Below are 17,505 nucleotides of genomic sequence, written 5' to 3' on the forward strand. Positions count from 1 at the left end.
TCAATCCAAAGCACTAAGAATATGTTGTGGAGCAGTTAAAACATCCCCTGTAGATGCAATTGGAGTAGAAATAGGAGAGATGCCTCTAGATATTAGAAGGGAAAAACTGGCAATTACATACTGGGTAAATCAGCAAATAATCACCTTACTCGCAAAGTATTGGAGGAGTGCTGGGAATACTCATATGATGGAAGAGCAGAGTATGGGCTAAGGAATGTTGCATGGACAAGAAGATCTTCTGTCCCAGTTTACCACTTACTGATACTCCACCATGGAAAGTCCCTGAACCGCTTGTAGATTTGAGTTTACTAGACAAGCCCAAAGAAGAGTACATTGGAAATGAGGTTAATGCTTTTTTAAATAACACATTTTATTCAGTATTACAAATATTTACAGATGGTTCTAAGGAACCTATCAGTCAAAAGGTTGGATTAGGTGTATATATTCCACAACTTAAAAAACAGATTAGTTTGAGGTTGACTGATGAGATGTCTGTGTACACTGCAGAGTTAACAGCTATAATAATAGGACTACAGTGGGTCGAACAAGTCAGACCAAATAAAATGGTAATATGTTTAGATTCTTCTTCAGCTTTAATTAGGATAGTACATGCAAAATCATACAGAGATGAGTGGTGTATTTCTGTTGGGTACCAGCACACATTGGGGTATCTGGTAATGAAGTTGCTGATAAACTAGCAAAAAAAAAAAAAAAAAAAAAACACTAGACAAGAGGGAGGTGGATGTTAGAGTACCTATGGGGAAAAAGGAGGCAAAATCGATTTTCAAGAGAAAGTTAATGAATAAGTGGCAAAATAGATGGGACGGTAGTAGCACAGGGAGATGGTGTTATAGTATCACACAGACAGTAGGGAGGATACATTGTCAGGGAAGAAATAGGAAAGAAGAAGTATTGCTGTCTAGGTTAAGATTGGGACATAGAGGGTTAAACTCAACACTGACAATAATGGGGTTACATGAAAATGGATTATGCGATGTGTGTGGTGTATCTGAAAATGTTTGTCATGTATTTATTTATTTGTAGTAAGTATAAAATTTTCCGGGATGTATTGTTCAGTCATCTGAAGAATGGAGATGATAGAATGAAGAATGAGGATATTTTAGGAAAAGGTTTCATGGATAGACAGATATATAGAGCACTAATAACGTTTATATATGATTCAGGTAGGCATTTGACTTTCGCTGTAAAGATTTATTTATATATGTATGTTTATTATTTTACAGTGTTTTAACATGTTTTTGTATTTTTCATGTTTATGATATTTTGGAATGACTGAAGATTCAGCGCAGAATTCTGTAATCCTGTGGATGGACCACAGCGAGTCCTTTTGCAGTTATCCATCAAAATGCTATGCAGACATAATGGAAATGGCATTTACATTGTAGTGCTTGGACAAAGTTGTAAGTAAATTTATTTATTTATAAATGCACATTTATTGGAGTCTATATGCTTTACGATTGTAAGGCCCTGTTTAATGCATCCCTTTGTTTTTATTAAAGCACACAGGCTCTGTGCAGGAATTCATCAAGGACATGACTGCTGGGATTAAGCTTGTGCATGACCAAACTGAGCACCATCAGTCTGCAGTGATGTGATCCAGGTAACAGAAGAAGAAGAAATCTGGGTGATCTGCGGTTGTAACTCGTTGTGGGGTTGTGTACTGTGTTAAGACGATCTGGGACTGGGACTAACAGAAATAAACTAACTCAGGTTTAAAACAACTTGAGGTTTAGTAAATGACAATTTTCTTACTTTTTCTTTTTTGGGTGAACCCTTTACGAAAATGTAAATATTTGCATTGGAAAGAGAACATTTTAGAGAACATAATTTGACATTATTTTCCATTCAGTTTAATTACGTGAATTTTCTATAATTGGTATTTAAAATGTCTTTATATAGTGTTGAATTTATCTTCATAAAACCACCAGAAACCCTGTTTTTGGACATAGCCATTCTTTATTATTTTGCTGAATACTGTTTTGAATCCTGAAAAATGTTCAGTGCTAGCATATTGGCCATTAGCAACTTTGCTTAAAGGATTATTTCACCAAAAAATTAAAATTAGGCCATGTTTTACTCATTCTCAAGGCACCCTATGTGTATATGAATTTCTTCTTTCACACAAATCTGATCTGAGTTGAATTTAAAATTGTCCTGGCTATTCCAAGTTATTTAATGGCAGTAGACAGCTGTGTTTTTTTTCTCAGCAGTCCAAAAATAGTCAAATAAAATGCACCCATCCATCAATAAAACGTGTCTCACATGGCTCTGGGGGGGTGAATAAATGCTTCCTGTAGGAAATCGATGCTCTTTTTGTAAGAAAAATATCCATATTTAAAACGTTATAAATACTTTTTTTCTCTTTCACTGACTATCATATGTGCAAGCAAAATGTTTTGATTTTACTTCGTGATTGGCGTATTGTTGTCTCTCCTCAGCTCTTCAGTGTTCGTCACTTATCATCGGTGCATGCATGACCCCTATGTCCTATTTTCATCCACCCGGAATGGCTCTCACGAAAGTGAGAGAAAAGGGTTTAAATATGTTTTGAATAACATTTTAAATATGTATATTTTTTTACAAAAACACATGGATTCGCTACAGGAGGACCTTATTCACCTCTCAGAGCCATGTGAGGTACTTTTTATTATGTATTGATGCACATTATTTGACTACTTTTTGGACTGTTGAAAAAAACACCCACCTATTGCCATAAATATTTTTTTATATAATCCGACTGGTTTTGTCTGAAAGAAGAAAGTCATACACACTTACGATGCCATGAGGGTGAGTAAAACATCCATGGGTTAACCAACCCTTTCAGAGTCATGCTTTACTCTGAACATGCAGTCCAACAGACTATTATTTAAAAGGAATACCTATTTACACCAATATATTTTCTGATCATTTTATAAATGGTGTGACAGTTTAGGCACTTAGAATTAGATTAAGAAAAAAAACCTGAATATTTTGTCTTGGTTGTCACATTTTATGTCATTCAGAAATCATGTAGAATACCAGTGAATAAAATAATTTCCCCCCATTTTTAGCATAGTTGGTTCTGGGGGTGCATTTTACATTTATCTTCCCATGGGATTTTAAACTCTTTGTGTTCAGCAGAACAAAGAATTTTGTACAGGCTTTTAACGGTTTAATACAGGAAGTTATTTTGAATGTTTCTGAACGAAACCGTTGAGGAGCACTTACTTTTGACTTTCATTTTTGGTTAAATGTTTCAAAATATCTTACACTTGAAGGTGAATTACAATTTGCATTTATTGGTAGCTGTGCTTTTAACAAAACACACAACTTTAATAGTGTATGTACATATGTGTGTTCATTAGTTATACATTTATTAAGTAATGTAATATTTTTTTCTTTTCCCAGCCATCCAGTGACATTAAGGATGTTGAGAAAGAAATTGAAGCGGGGCATTCTGATTGTAACTGAGGAACAGCAATGTGATGTGCTTCCCAAGGAATAACCAACATTGGTCTCATTTGGACTCCTAATGGGTCTGTATGCAGTGAACATCCACTACCTCCAGCGCATTAAATACACCATTGAGGCTCTGCAAAAACTTGTGAAGATCAGCTGCTCCCACCATGTGCTCGATACCGCGGCAGGAGCTGTAGGTGTGGGGGAGTGAATGTCCAGCGCTTTCTCCACCCTCAACACCCCAAATAAGGTGTCCTTGAGCGAGGCACAACTTCTCCCCGGGCGCTGCAGCATAAATGGCTGCCCACTGCTCTGGGTGTGTGTTCACGGTGTGTGTGTGCACTTTGGATGGGTTAAATGAAAAGCACAAATGTATGTCATGTCACTTTCACTTTTCAGTGTTCATGATGTGTCCATCGGCTCCACAGCACTCTTTCTTAAAAAGTAGTGTTTCTTTTTTTGTTTTAGTTTTTTTTATAAGGAAATTTAGGTTCTTTCGTGCCTTTCACTACATTATAGAATGTACATTAAAGCTTATCATGCCATGACTTGGAATATGCATGTTCTCATGTAAACAAATGTTGTTTCCCCTCTCATTTTCTTAAACAGTATGTACACATTTTCAGTATGTAGCATTATGATGAGGGACGAGTTTGGAAACTTTCAAGATCCTTCTGATGTTAACACTTCTGTCTGGTCATGTTGTGCTATGAAATTTAGAATCTGACAGTTTAGATCTTTGTGCTTCCATGTGCATTCATTCCATTTATATCTTATTATACAGAAGTACAGTACACTCATTTTTTGTAACTAATTGTGATATTATATACAAATATCTTGGTTTCTCATTTTTACCATGACTTTCATTATGGTGGGAGGGAGTGCATGTGAACTTGGGAAGGGTTAATATGCAGAGTTCAACCTTCTGATTTTCATATTGAGCTATGAAATTAAAAACAATCCCTGTGGTTTTGATCTGATGAATTGAAATGCAACTATTTGTTTCTCAATCCCATGCCAATGTCATTTACTATGCATCACACTTTCAAGTGTCGGTGCAGATCTTTAGACGTGTGTTTGTATTTTGCATTTTTTGTTTTGTTTATCAATTATCAGTTGATGTGTTGACAGCAAATTGCTTGTTCAATTTAAATGTGAATGAAAGTGTTGCCTCTATCATTAAATAAATTACATAAAAAAAGTGTTTTGTCATCTTTAAACATTTAAGGCAGTGGGGTAACATTTGTTTATGATTATTGATCGAAGTAAAAAAAAAAAAAATCCCTGTTGACACAACATGATTTAGTTGACTGAAAATAATAGTCAAGTCAACTTAAAGGGGGGGGGGGTGAAAAGCTATTTCATGCATACTGAGTTTTTTACACTGTTAAGGAGTTGGATTCCCATGCTAAACATGGACAAAGTTTCAAAAATTAAGTTGTACGTTTGAAGGAGTATTTCTGTTCCAAAAATCTTCCGGTTTGTCACAAGTTTCTGACAGTTTTTTTCGAGTATGGGTCTGTGTGACGTTAGATGGAGCGGAATTTCCTTATATGGGTCCTGAGGCACTTCTCCCAGAAGAGCGCACGCTCCCATATAGCAGAGCAAGGCTGTGCACAGACAATCACTGATCAGAGCGAGAGCGTCGCGAAATGTCACAAAAGGAGGAGTGTTTTTGGTTGCCAGGGCAAGACAACCCTGCACAGATTACCAAAAGAGAAACAGCATTAAGGGACCAGTGGATGGAGTTCATTTTTACAGAGCATCAACGGAGTTGTGCAAGTGTTTTTGTTTGTTCCCTGCATTTCGAAGATGCTTGTTTTACAAACAATGCCCAGTTTGACGACGGATTTGCGTATTGTTTATTTCTTAAGGATGATGCAATCCCAACGAAAAAGGGTCACGATCGTGTGTTGGAACCGCAGGCGGTGAGTAAAACTGCTTCAAATATCTCTGCCTCCTTGTTAGTGCGTCCCCTCCCATCGGAGACCCGGGTTCGAGCCCCGCTCCGTTGCTGCTGCTGCTCTCGTTCAGTTTCAGCCTCTGGATCTGATTCTGGATCATAAATAAATGGCTGAATCTGACTGTTAGCCATGGTTTATTTTGGATGATGGTTTTTTCCTCAAGGCAATGTCAGAGCCATTAAATATGTTTTTCAACGGCTCTGGGTAATGTCACAGCTTCCAAACACGCAAAAGCCTACTGGCGCTCGTGATTCTTTAGCTTCGCCCACACGTCACGCCTCTAGGCGCTCGTGTTTTTCCGGGAAAAATCGGTACAGACTATCTTTCACTTATAAATATAATAAAACTAAAGACTTTTTGGAGTTATGAAGGATGCAGTACTACTCTATAGGTACTCAAGATTAACAGGATATTGAGTGAAAACGAGCATTTCACCCCCCCTTTAAAGAAATTTGTTACCTGGACTAACTCCACTCTAATTTGAAGTTGTTTCAACAAGAAATTTTTTTGTCAAGATAACAAAAAATGTTTAGGCAGCGGGGTAACAAAATATTTTTAGTTGACTCAACAAATTCTTTTTTACAGTGTATGGAAGCGCTGAACGCATAAACAGAGCTATTCAAAAATGTGAAGAGCCTGGAGCCCGGAGCCCTGTATGATGTCTGTGTCCTCTTAAGAACAGGTAAGGCTCTGCTTTAGAACTAACCTGGTTCTGAAATCACTGTTATAAAATTCACCACTTCCATAAAGATACTTAACATATTCAAAATTTGAATTATTACTGGTCTATAAAATGCACATTAATTTACTTTAACAATCATTATTTAATAGTAGGTTTAGAACATTCTGTGACATATTTGACAGTAGTTGTTTTTCACAGAAAATGGGATAATATTGTATAGGCTACTGTAAACCCCCTTCTGTCACAGATCATAATAATAAAAAAAAAGTTATTACTGTACTTAAGTGATTTGGTAATATCACAAGATAGATTTCATTACATTGTGTAAAGTGGTGATTTGAAAGTCATCATTTCTTGTATCTAAGTTTGCAAAAGTGGAGTAATTATTGCTATGACTTTGTTGCTCATTTATTAGGCAGTGCATACTTCTATATTTTTATTCTGTTGTAAATTGATGTACTACAGTACTACAAAGGTTAAGTGAAACAATAATTCCTAGTACAGACCCAGTTGTGTAGGCTAATTAAATATTCAGTGTGCCTGGTTGAGTTAAAAGCAGTTCTTACTTTAGAAGCAACATGTTTACTTTTTTAACCATGCAAAAAAAATTATGTTTGTTAGGCAAATGTTTGGTGAAACAGACTCTGACAGTGAGCCAGAGGGTGGTGTCAAGAGGAGATAAACAATGTCTCTCTTTGTCCAGTGCCTCCTCTTCCTCTTCTTCTTCCTCTTCCTCTTCCTCTTCCTCCACCTGATGTACCATCTAGGGAAAGAAGACAAACATCTGCAAGACCTCTGCTAGACCTGGGGCTGGCTGGATCATCTTCTTTTAATGGTATATTCCTGTTTTCCATAGAAACATTTTGAAAGCAATGTTTTTGTTAATATCTAACTGTTTAGTTGTACCATTAACATAACATATTAAGTCAAGTTACTTCTATGGGACTGATCCCGCTCAGCAAACCTAAAAGATATCAACTGGACATTTTTCATCAAATGGAGCTTGCTGCTGCAGACAATAATCTTTCTGCACGACTGGGGACAGAGACTCCTGTGACTGAAATGCCTCATCACATCAGTGTCCCACTGGCCACTATGCCTGAAGTTGAGGAGTTTGAGGAGTGGCTTAACCCACAGGCTAAACAAAACATGGTATGTATTTTTAGCTACAGTTTGTCATGATTGTTGTAGAAATGTTCTATGTGGCTATATTGTATTCCCTGCTGTAATATATTTTGAGATGGTTAATCTAAACAGAAAATAGAATAATGCATTTTGAATTTGTCAGATATCTGTGCTGGGTGGCACTGGGGGACAAAACACCAAAAAATTCACGTGGACCATACTCTCAAGTGTTTTCTCCGATGCATTAGCCAAAAAGATAAACTGGAAGGGTGGCATAATACCAATGCATCGATTTGAAAACACCTATCATCTCTAGAACCTAAATTGTATACATGGCCAAAATACTATTAATTGGTTTTATTAACTTAATACATTTGTTATAAACTATCATACAAAAATACATAACACCATAAACCATAAACTTATTTTGTAACGTCTGATTTTGATTAGTCTAAAAGTCTAGATTCCTCATTCAATGAGATAGTTACATGATTATTATCTGTTTTATCTTAAAGACAAATGCACGGAACAGTGGCATTCAACTGGGAACTGTACAGTCATGGCCAAAAACATTGGCAGTGACATAAATTATGTGTTTTGTCTTGCATGATGTTTTGATACCATTTTTTATTCACTGCAGTATTTTTGGGCAGAATTATGAGAAAACCTCTTGATTGAAAAGCAATCTCACACATGGATGGTTTGAGGATGCTTCTATGTGTGCACTACACAGGATTCATGATAGCGTTCACCTTTTATTCTCTGGACAAATACATTTTCCAGATGTCCCAAACAGTCCCATAAATAACTTGACACCAGTCTTCTGTAGTGATATTCACTTTTGCCAACCTAGGGAGGCAAAATAGTGTAGTTATAGGTGCTCGTGTCACCAATTATGTTATGATATTTGGATCACATGTCACTTAAGGTGTGGTTATGAGTACATCATATAAGAAAGATTGGTGGGAACTCTAACTTGTAGAACCTCTTTTGTATCATCAACACAAGGAAGACACAAGTTTAATAAAATATATTGTATTAACAAAAGATTAATAGAATAATCAACAGCTACTAAATGAATACCATAAATGAAATGGGAATAAAATGCAGGAAATACAAAAGAGTATGTTGGGTATCAATGTCAGAGCTACATTATCTGAAAAGCTAAACTGTTGCTACTCTGAAAGAAATAAGGTGAAGAACCCTATTATGCATCAAACAAATACAATATTATGAACACATTAAGTCTAAACATGATGGGAGAAGATTGAACGGTCATGCATGCTTTGATTTTGCTGTTAACAGCTGAGTTTGTGTAATACTGTATGTTGCACTACAAGTTGCTTTCACTGAGAATACTTGTTTCTCTGAATAAGTATAAGATGTGTGTGTTGTAGTTTGTAGCAGTTTAAGGATTGAGAACATAGTTATGAATGGATTTGGATGGAAGTATGTGATCCCTCTTTGTTTCACTCACTGCTCCGTCCAGAGGTCCTAAGGAATTTTTATGGCGGTCTCAAAACCTGAGGAATCAGTCTGTTGGTGGATGAAGGGCAGAAACTGCATTTTAAGCAATAGGAACTCCTGTCCTTTCCGGACTTTGTACCAAAGCTCTTCTTCTTGCCCTCTAAGAGGTTTCTGGCTATTGTTCTGGCATCTTTATCAGATGGCATTGGACAGTTTACTTATGTTTGATTGGTCCACCAAGATCCAATCAAAATGTAGCAAATCTTTGTCCACTATTGTGGTCAGAGAAGGGCCCACCATAAACTAGGCCCTGGAATGTGCTATCCACTACACTTCTGATCTCTAATCCTTGTACTTACTGCAAAATTTTAGTCTGTCCTTGATGTTTTTCTTGAAGAAAAATGGCTTTGTTGCTGCCCTTCTTGACATCAGGCTATGTACAAAAAGTCCTCGATAATCTGGTAAATGGTTCTTTCAGGTTCAAATTTCATTGTAGCAATTTCGTTGAGTAAGGTCAAAAATGATCAAAGATGGTCACATGTGATCAAAGACTTCTGTTTTTCCTGTCCCAAACTATCTTGAGTAACAAAAGGCCCATTCGGCATTCCTGATGGCATTGAAGTGATGTTATCAATCAAGGCCTGTAGGCCAGCATGTGTTTACATCGGGGGTCTGCTAATTGTCACACCCTTTGCACAATGGGTGAAGCTGTAGTCTGCTGATTGGTCAGGTTGAATGTCTCACATTTGGGTTTCAGTCACATGGTCAAGGAAGGGATAAAAGAAGACTGTGAATGTTGCTCTAGGCTTTTTCTCTCTTCTGGCTTTTCTTTGCTGAATCTTTCCTTTACTGGAGCTCTCTCCCTCTATTTCTCCCACTCTCTATCTCCCCATCTCACTTTCCTTCTCAGGTAATATTTTACATACATGTTGGGTACAATTAACTATATGTTTTACCATTCTTTATCTATTTTGTAACCAATTCAAGTGTAACCATAATAAAATATTGTTATTAAACCATTTTAATTATTAATTATGTGGTAACTAGTCTTGAGTCAATATTAACTTTGAAGTGCTACCTATTGCAATACAATATAGTCACTTAATAGCAACGCTCTCCAAATATTTAGCTATTGTAACTGCGCTTATTTCCGTCGTTGGTATAAGTGGCAGTGGGTGGTAATAGACTATAAATGTACAGTTTTTTAACATCGTGCTGATAATGTTTCTTTAGTCCTTTTAGAAATCCTACAGCCTGAACCTCTGTAGGCAAACCTTACAGTTGCATGTGAGGCCATTATGACGCAAATCGATGATGGCTGCATGTGTTTCTTTGGAGGTAACTATTTCTAACAAGAACACAATGATTGGAAGCGCTTCATCCCTTATTTTATAACAATCGGTCTGCTCTTACCATCTAACTAGTATGATTGTGATTTTAAATGACTAGTAGGGGAGAGCAGGGGCGAAAGTACCATTTTTCAGAAAAACTTCATTTTAAAAGATAATGTTGTATACAGAGAGATATTTCTGCTGTGGCCAGTAACTCAGAAGTGTGGTCTAACAATACCAGGTGGTATTTTGTAGAAATGTAGAAAGACTTCAGTATAATTTCACTTTGAACATAAGGTGCACATTGTTACTTTCGACCCCATCGGTTGGGACAAAAGTAACACACAGGTGGGTCAAAAGTAACACAACAATATAAGCTAGATTTTTTTCTGTTAGTCTTATTTTTCTTAAGTATACCATCCAGTTGTTTTTATGCATAGATTGAAAATGTGCATTAAAACATCTGGAAACACTGCAAATTCACAGGTGGAGGTGTCAAGGCTAAGATATGGCTAAAACCTAAATATAAATGTGATGTAGCAGCTGCCCAGAGAGAGATGTTCCTCTATGTCCAGAAACGCCATCTCAAAAACATCTGTATAAAACCAGACCTCTGTCTGTCTTTCTGACCCTCACTAAGACATATTCTTTTGGTATAATATGACATTAACATTTGTAAGAAATGATGCAAGACACAGAAATTCACAATATAGCTTGCACTGAAACAAAATAAATACTTTTTGTGACTGTAGCGGGACAAAAGTAACAACTGTTACTTTCGTCTCGACAGGAACTCCTGACATTTAAACTCAATTTTATATTAAAAAAATTTTAAAATGCAAACTTTAGGATGTGTTAAAGCACTAAATAACCTGTAGATTGATCATTACTGTGACACATGAAACAAGAAAAACAACACGACTAATAAAAAAAAAATTACCACTTCAACAATTTACTTTACTCAAACAGTTTTACGGACCTAACTTTGGGAAACGATGAGGAAATCACATGATATTTCTCAGCTCCGTCAAGGATTGCATGCTGAACATGCTGTCATAGCTGGGAATGCAAATGCAGTAATAGGCTCTGAGAAAATTGCTTTGTTACTTTCGTCCCACGTTACTTTCGACCCCGCTCTCCCCTACTCATTCACACTTTCAAATGTGCCTCTGATATTATTAGTCTATTAATGTTAGCTGGTCGTTTTGTGTTAGGATCCAAAAAAGTTCTTTTTTTTTAAGAAAAGTTCATGTTTTTGGGCCAATGATGCTTTTAGCAATGATTTAAAATGCATCTGATCGCTCTACACAATAATCTAGAACCAATGCTAATGAACCACAACAGCTTAAACAGCAATAAAAAATAAAAAAATACGTACAAAATGTATGTCACTGACAATACTTTTTGCCTGTAGTACGTCCTGACTGTAGTTCCGGATCCCGGCTTGGTTTCGTCCAAACCACAGGATCTAATCAACCATTCAAACATTTCTACAGATGAATTTTAAAACTACAGAGCAATACACACCACATGCAGTCAGGGACTAATGTATAGTCTGGACCTCCATTGGGAAGGAAATACAGGGACCTCTGCTTGTGCCTTAATAAACCCTGTTCTCCTGTTATTCCAGTCTCCTGTCCCAGAATTCAAAAATGTTCTTTAAATATATTTTACAAAAGCATTTACAAAAGTTCCGAGATAAAGTGTTCTTGCATCACTATTCAGAGTTTTGGACCATTGTTTTGTGTTTTTGTTTTAATGTTCTAAAATAAATGGAAGGACAATCATAAGCCAGAGGCCTTGAATATGTTGATTTTCTCTTTCCAGTTTTATTCTCTCCACAATGTATGTGTACAGTGAAGAAGTAGCTGCTAAGATAGCACTAACACTGCATAGCAGGTGGTATTTTACTGTAAAAGTGTAAAAAGGACAGTAATTGTTTATACATCTAAATCTATACTTGCAACTTTTTGTTGTCTAAATGCTTCATGTTAAAATTAACAGGAAAAGTAGCAGTAGCATGAGACAATAAAATATATAAAATGTTTATGCTTAAAATGATAGATAAATATACTAATGTGCGTATTTCCCAAAAAAATAGCTGGTCTGAATCCAGCACAGTACTGGACCACATCCAGAACAAAGCTTGACCAGATCTGACCCACGTATTGGCCAAATCAGCATAAAGGAAACCACATCTGGTACAGAGCTCGCCTAGTGCTGGCTCAGAAAAGGAAAAGTGTGTGAGTGAGTAAAGCAATGGTAATGTGTGAATAGAGTATTAGCAATGCAAGCAGGATTAGCAGCAACCACGCTGGCAATGCTAACAGGCTATAAACAAAATAGCAGACTCTGGAAATCAAAATAAAACTAGTGATGACAGGACGCTCTGATTGTTTTTGTTGTAGAATAAGAGGATATATTCACACATTATAGAAACAAAAATGATGGCGTATAAAATTGATTTTTAAGATAAAAAATAGTTGATAAAAAATAATGTGACAGCTCAAACTCAAGACACACGGCAGTAACAAACAGAAAGTAAAGCATGATGATCATAATAAAACACTGACTCACTCTCTTTAGAAATACAAGACTGATTGTAATGATATTGTGTTATGTGCATATGTGTTGATCAGTGTTGTGTGTGTGATTGTGTTGATCAGTGTTGTGTGTGTGTGTGTTGATCAGTGTTGTGTGTGATTGTGTTGATCAGTGTTGTGTGTGATTGTGTCGATCAGTGTTGTGTGTGTGATTGTGTCGATCAGTGTTGTGTGTGTGATTGTGTCGATCAGTGTTGTGTGTGTGATTGTGTCGATCAGTGTTGTGTGTTGATTGTGTTATTAGTGTTGTGTGTGTGATTGTGTTGTAGAGCAGCTGCAGTGTCTCTCAGCTGTATCAGTGCAGTCACTGTGACTCTGACTGATGGAGGTTTTTGTACGACTCTTTATCACTGTGTGAACACACCTTTACTGTTGATCCAGTGTACACTCATACAGTAATAATCTCCTGTATCTTCAGGCTGGACTCCACTGATGGTCAGAGAGAAATCAGTTCCATGATCAGCTCCATTTCCACTGAATCTTGATGGAGTTCCAGTATGGAGGATTTTGATGCTGTGAACTAAAAGTTTAGGAGTTTCTCCAGGTTTCTGTAGGTACCAGGAGAAACAGTTCTTACACCAACCATCTGAAGGGTCTCCAATAGCACTGCTGGTTTTACAGGTCAGAGTGACTGTTTGTCCGTTCTGAACATGTTTCACTGTTGGAGTCTGAATTACAGTCACCTGTCCTGTAGAGACTGAAGAACAAGGAAAACACATGAAATAAAAATAAAAATAAAAAAAGTTTTAACATTTTTTTTTAACTGCATGATCTAAAATAAAGGTGTTACCTTGAAAATGCATCCCTAAGATCAAAATCAAGATAATGAATGCCATTGTAATTGTTGTGTCTGTTATTATAATAAACAGAGTCAGTCATGAAGTGTTAAACTCACAGCTCTATAAACACTCTCAGAGCACTGAAGCATGTGCTGACCATGCAAAGAAGTGGGCAGGATTCACAACAGATCGAGCTGCTAACAAACTCATGTACACTGATACAGAACAAATACATTTACATTCTCACAAGTATAAATGTGCTGACATTGCAAAGTGACTCTATATTTAAATCATTCACCTGAAGACTGTAGTTCACAAATTTCTGAAGTTACTATCTATCTTCTCTAAAATAAACACAGAACAGGCAAACAGCAGTGTCTTGGACTACACAAGTGAAACAAAAAAAAATTAGTAGTAATAATAAAGTAACTAAAAAATTATAATGATAATGAAAATAAATATTTAGTCTAGTATCCAGAAGTACTGTAGTAAAAACCTGCAAAACAGTCAAGGAGCCCAGAAGGATGTTCAGCTTTAACCTGAGGAGCCACTAGGTGCTGGTTGATCGGTTTACTTGTCCAAATGGCCCAGAAATGGACCCCAAACAGAGGAAAATTTTCAATGGAATAAGTCAAGGATCTGAGTCAGACACTGATGAACAGCTGCTGTTAACAAGCAGAATCACTGATGGAAAGTGAAACAACAAACACAAGAACTACAACTGACTTCAGCCACAGCCTTAGACGAAATTAACTGAAGATTTAAACAACTCCTCAAACAGCTTCATCAGCTTCACTCTTTACCAACCAGACTGACTTAATTTGTGTCAGATGTCTACAGAATATCTTATTGAGAGTGACAACTATTTAGATGATGATGTTTTATTGTTTTATTGTTTCATTGTAGTAGGCCAGAAAGCAGTCTGGACTATGGGGCGGAGAGACCCCCTAACAGAATTTTCTTACAAGAACGTTCTCCAAATATTCAGTGTTAGTTCTAGGAACATAAAAATTGTCCAGTTTTCTTGATGTTAGAGGGACATTTTTAAAAGGTACATGATGTATGATGTTCGTCAAATGATCTGTCATTTTGATTTAGATTTTTAACATTCCAAGAACATACAAAAGTCCAGTTTCTTTAATGTTAGTAGAATGTTATTTAAAGTTTAGTATGATGTTCAGTATGATGTTCCTGAAACATCCAATCATTCAAACACCTGCTGTGAACAAGCACTAAAAGAAACAGAAATAAAAACAGACTTTAACTTTCTTCAGCCACAGCCTTTGATGAACTGAAGCTATAAGTCTTATAGCTTTCAATCTCTCGAGATATGATTAAAGGTACAGGTTGTAGGGCCTGACACTAGAGGGCGCACTACCAAAACTATAACAATCGTGTGGTTTGATGACACTAAGAAGGAGCGTGGAATGATGGGATTTGTTGTCTTCTACCCAACCGTTGACGGCCATCAATCAGATGGAAAAATAAATCATGGATTTAACACGAGTTCAATGATTTGCGCGAGTACATTACATACAAAGTCAATGCAAAGACGCGATCAGACGATGGATCAGACGCGTCCTCGCGCAGGGCTAGACAAGCAATGCCCCGCATTTGGCGTGTATGCCCCATAATACTAATCTTGTTGATTGTTATAATAGCATATGTTTTCTGTAAAGATACGAATCAAAACAACTCACCTGTCGAGTAAAACACAAGCGAGATTGGCATCTCTTTCTAGTTAAAGTTTGTCGCAAAGCTACTTCCACATTTGCCCACAACAATGTTGTCATGTGGTATCTTCATCAGTAAAGGCTGTAACAAAAGTTAACTAACGTCATTGACAGGCGACTGCACTGCCCCGTGTCACTGTTCAGTATGGGAATTTTCTCATGATTTACAAGTAGCTGAAAACATTAGAGATAATGTTAGTAATCAGCTGGACAAAATACATAACATTAGCCTAGTGGTTTTTGGATATTTTACTTATAGCTTACAAATATCTTACAAATTTGTACCTTTAAACATGTCATGTGAAAGATTAAATTGGAGAATGTGCGTTGAACAGGGCGAGAAAGAAAAAAAATCTTACTGTCTAGCCTGATAAAGTGTGCTGCTTTTCTTGAGTTTTATATACTAGAGAAAGTGTAAAATATGCAAAGTCACCTGTTGACAAAATAACTTCACTGAGGATTTCAGAAAGGATTTCCAGGGGAAGCTGTTGAAACAAAAACATACATGTTTAGTTATACTTGAAAGTTATTCAAAATGATATAAACCCTGACAACAGACAACCTTGGTTTAGATAAACCTTATAGATTGTTGTCACAGCTGCAAACTGTGAAAAAAAAGATTACTAAAACTAACTAAAAAAGATTAATATTATTTTATAATACTTCTAATAAAATATTAATATATACAGTACTGTGCAGAAGTCTTAGGCATGTTAGTATTTTCACACTGAAAAGCTAATTATTTATATATTTTGCTGTAGTGTGTGAGTAGGAAATATCGGTAAAACATTTCCAAACATTCATTTTGCTATTAATTGTAATAATCCAGTGATATTTTTTGTATGTACAAGGAGTCTGACAACAGTCAGTATGATCCATATGGAGATCTTTTGCATTTAATATAAATATTTCCATCTTATCTGGTGAACTGAATCCACATTAGATCACAAACAGAAGTTATTTCAAACACTTGCTGCTGTCTGAAAGTGAGTTAAACTGAACTGCTCTTAAATGTCTTTGATGTTAACTGATAGCTATATGAAGTGAAAGTGACATTCAGCCAAGTATGGTGACCCATACTCAGAATTCGTGCTCTGCATTTAACCCATCCAAAGTGCACACACACACACAGAGCAGTGAACACACACACACACACACACACAGTGTGAACACACCCCCGGAGCAGTGGGCAGCCATTTATGCTGCGGTGCCCGGGGAGCAGTTGGGGGTTCAATGCCTTGCTCAAGGACACCTAAGTCGTCTTATTGCCAGCCCGAGATTCAAACCCAGAACCTTGTACATAAACCCTTCAATTTCATATATGAACAACTATGTAGCTGTAACAACTAGAAAAAAAAAAAAAAACTGCATGTACACACATATTTAATTATTAGTCTTCACGAGTTCACCCTTACATCTAATTTGAAGGCGAATAGTAGGCATATTTATACATACTATGTGGGGAAGTCATGGCCTACAGTGGTTAGAGAGGATAACTCCTAACCCTAGGTCTGTGGGTTCGAGTCTTGGGCCGGCAATACCACGACTCAGGTGCCCTTGAGCAAGGAACTGAACCTAAAAACCTATTAATCGACTGGCTGCTAAAGGGAGTCAGTCCCATAGATTATCAATGGTAAAATGCCCAACTTTACAGCAGTAAAAAAATAAAAAATAAAGAATCATGTTTACTTGACCCCCACCCCCCTTTCGGCCCCACTAAAAAAACTGAAGTCCCCCCATGTCGTGTGTCCTGGTGCCAGGTCTGTCTGACAGTCATTAAAACCCTCCACATAATCCTTCTCAATCAATCCTCTTGAATAATTAATGTCATTATCCTATTGAAATTTCCATTTAAGTTTTAGAAAACGGCTCAAACTTTGACTTTTATGTCATTGTTCCAGACATTTAGTCCTCAATCAGACAAGACTAGAGCAGATGAATCTGATATCCAAATGTTAATTTAGGTAAACAAAGACAGTTACTTTTAATATCTGTATGCCATAATCTGTGGAAAATGTGTTACTTGAAGTCATTGTGTTGTTTGTGATCCTCTCATCAGCAGCTGCAGTGTCTCTCAGCTGTATCAGTGCAGTCACTGTGACTCTGACTGACGGAGGTTTTTGTACGACTCTTTATCACTGTGTGAACACATAGCCACTAGAACAGTGTACACTGTTTGGATAGCGAAAACTCTGACAGTAATAATCTCCTGTATCTTCAGGCTGGACTCCACTGATGGTGAGAGTGAAATCACTGTTAGATCCACTGCCACTGAATCTAGATGGAGTTCCAGTGTAACGGCTTGTTGCACGATATATGAGGAGTTTAGGAGTTTCTCCAGGTTTCTGTAAGTACCAGTGTA

The 17,505-nt window shown here is 36.8% G+C and overlaps 2 long non-coding RNA genes and 1 gene segment (V, D, J or C); 2 read left to right on the top strand and 1 right to left on the bottom strand.

Annotated features, from left to right (window-relative positions):
* The window catches only part of LOC113066505 (immunoglobulin kappa variable 1-8-like), a 128,663-nt gene that overhangs the window by 98,542 nt on the left and 12,616 nt on the right, over positions 1-17,505 (bottom strand).
* LOC113067324 (uncharacterized) lies at positions 6,918-7,511 on the top strand. The gene is made up of 3 exons (XR_003279312.1): positions 6,918-6,940; positions 7,065-7,257; positions 7,394-7,511. It is a non-coding gene; the product is annotated as an uncharacterized LOC113067324 (long non-coding RNA).
* Positions 9,357-11,812, top strand: LOC113067322 (uncharacterized). The gene is made up of 3 exons (XR_003279310.1): positions 9,357-9,607; positions 9,931-10,035; positions 11,443-11,812. It is a non-coding gene; the product is annotated as an uncharacterized LOC113067322 (long non-coding RNA).

This window comes from Carassius auratus, chromosome 50 (assembly GCF_003368295.1).
Source record: "Carassius auratus strain Wakin chromosome 50, ASM336829v1, whole genome shotgun sequence".
In the NCBI taxonomy this organism is placed as follows: Eukaryota; Metazoa; Chordata; class Actinopteri; order Cypriniformes; family Cyprinidae; genus Carassius; species Carassius auratus.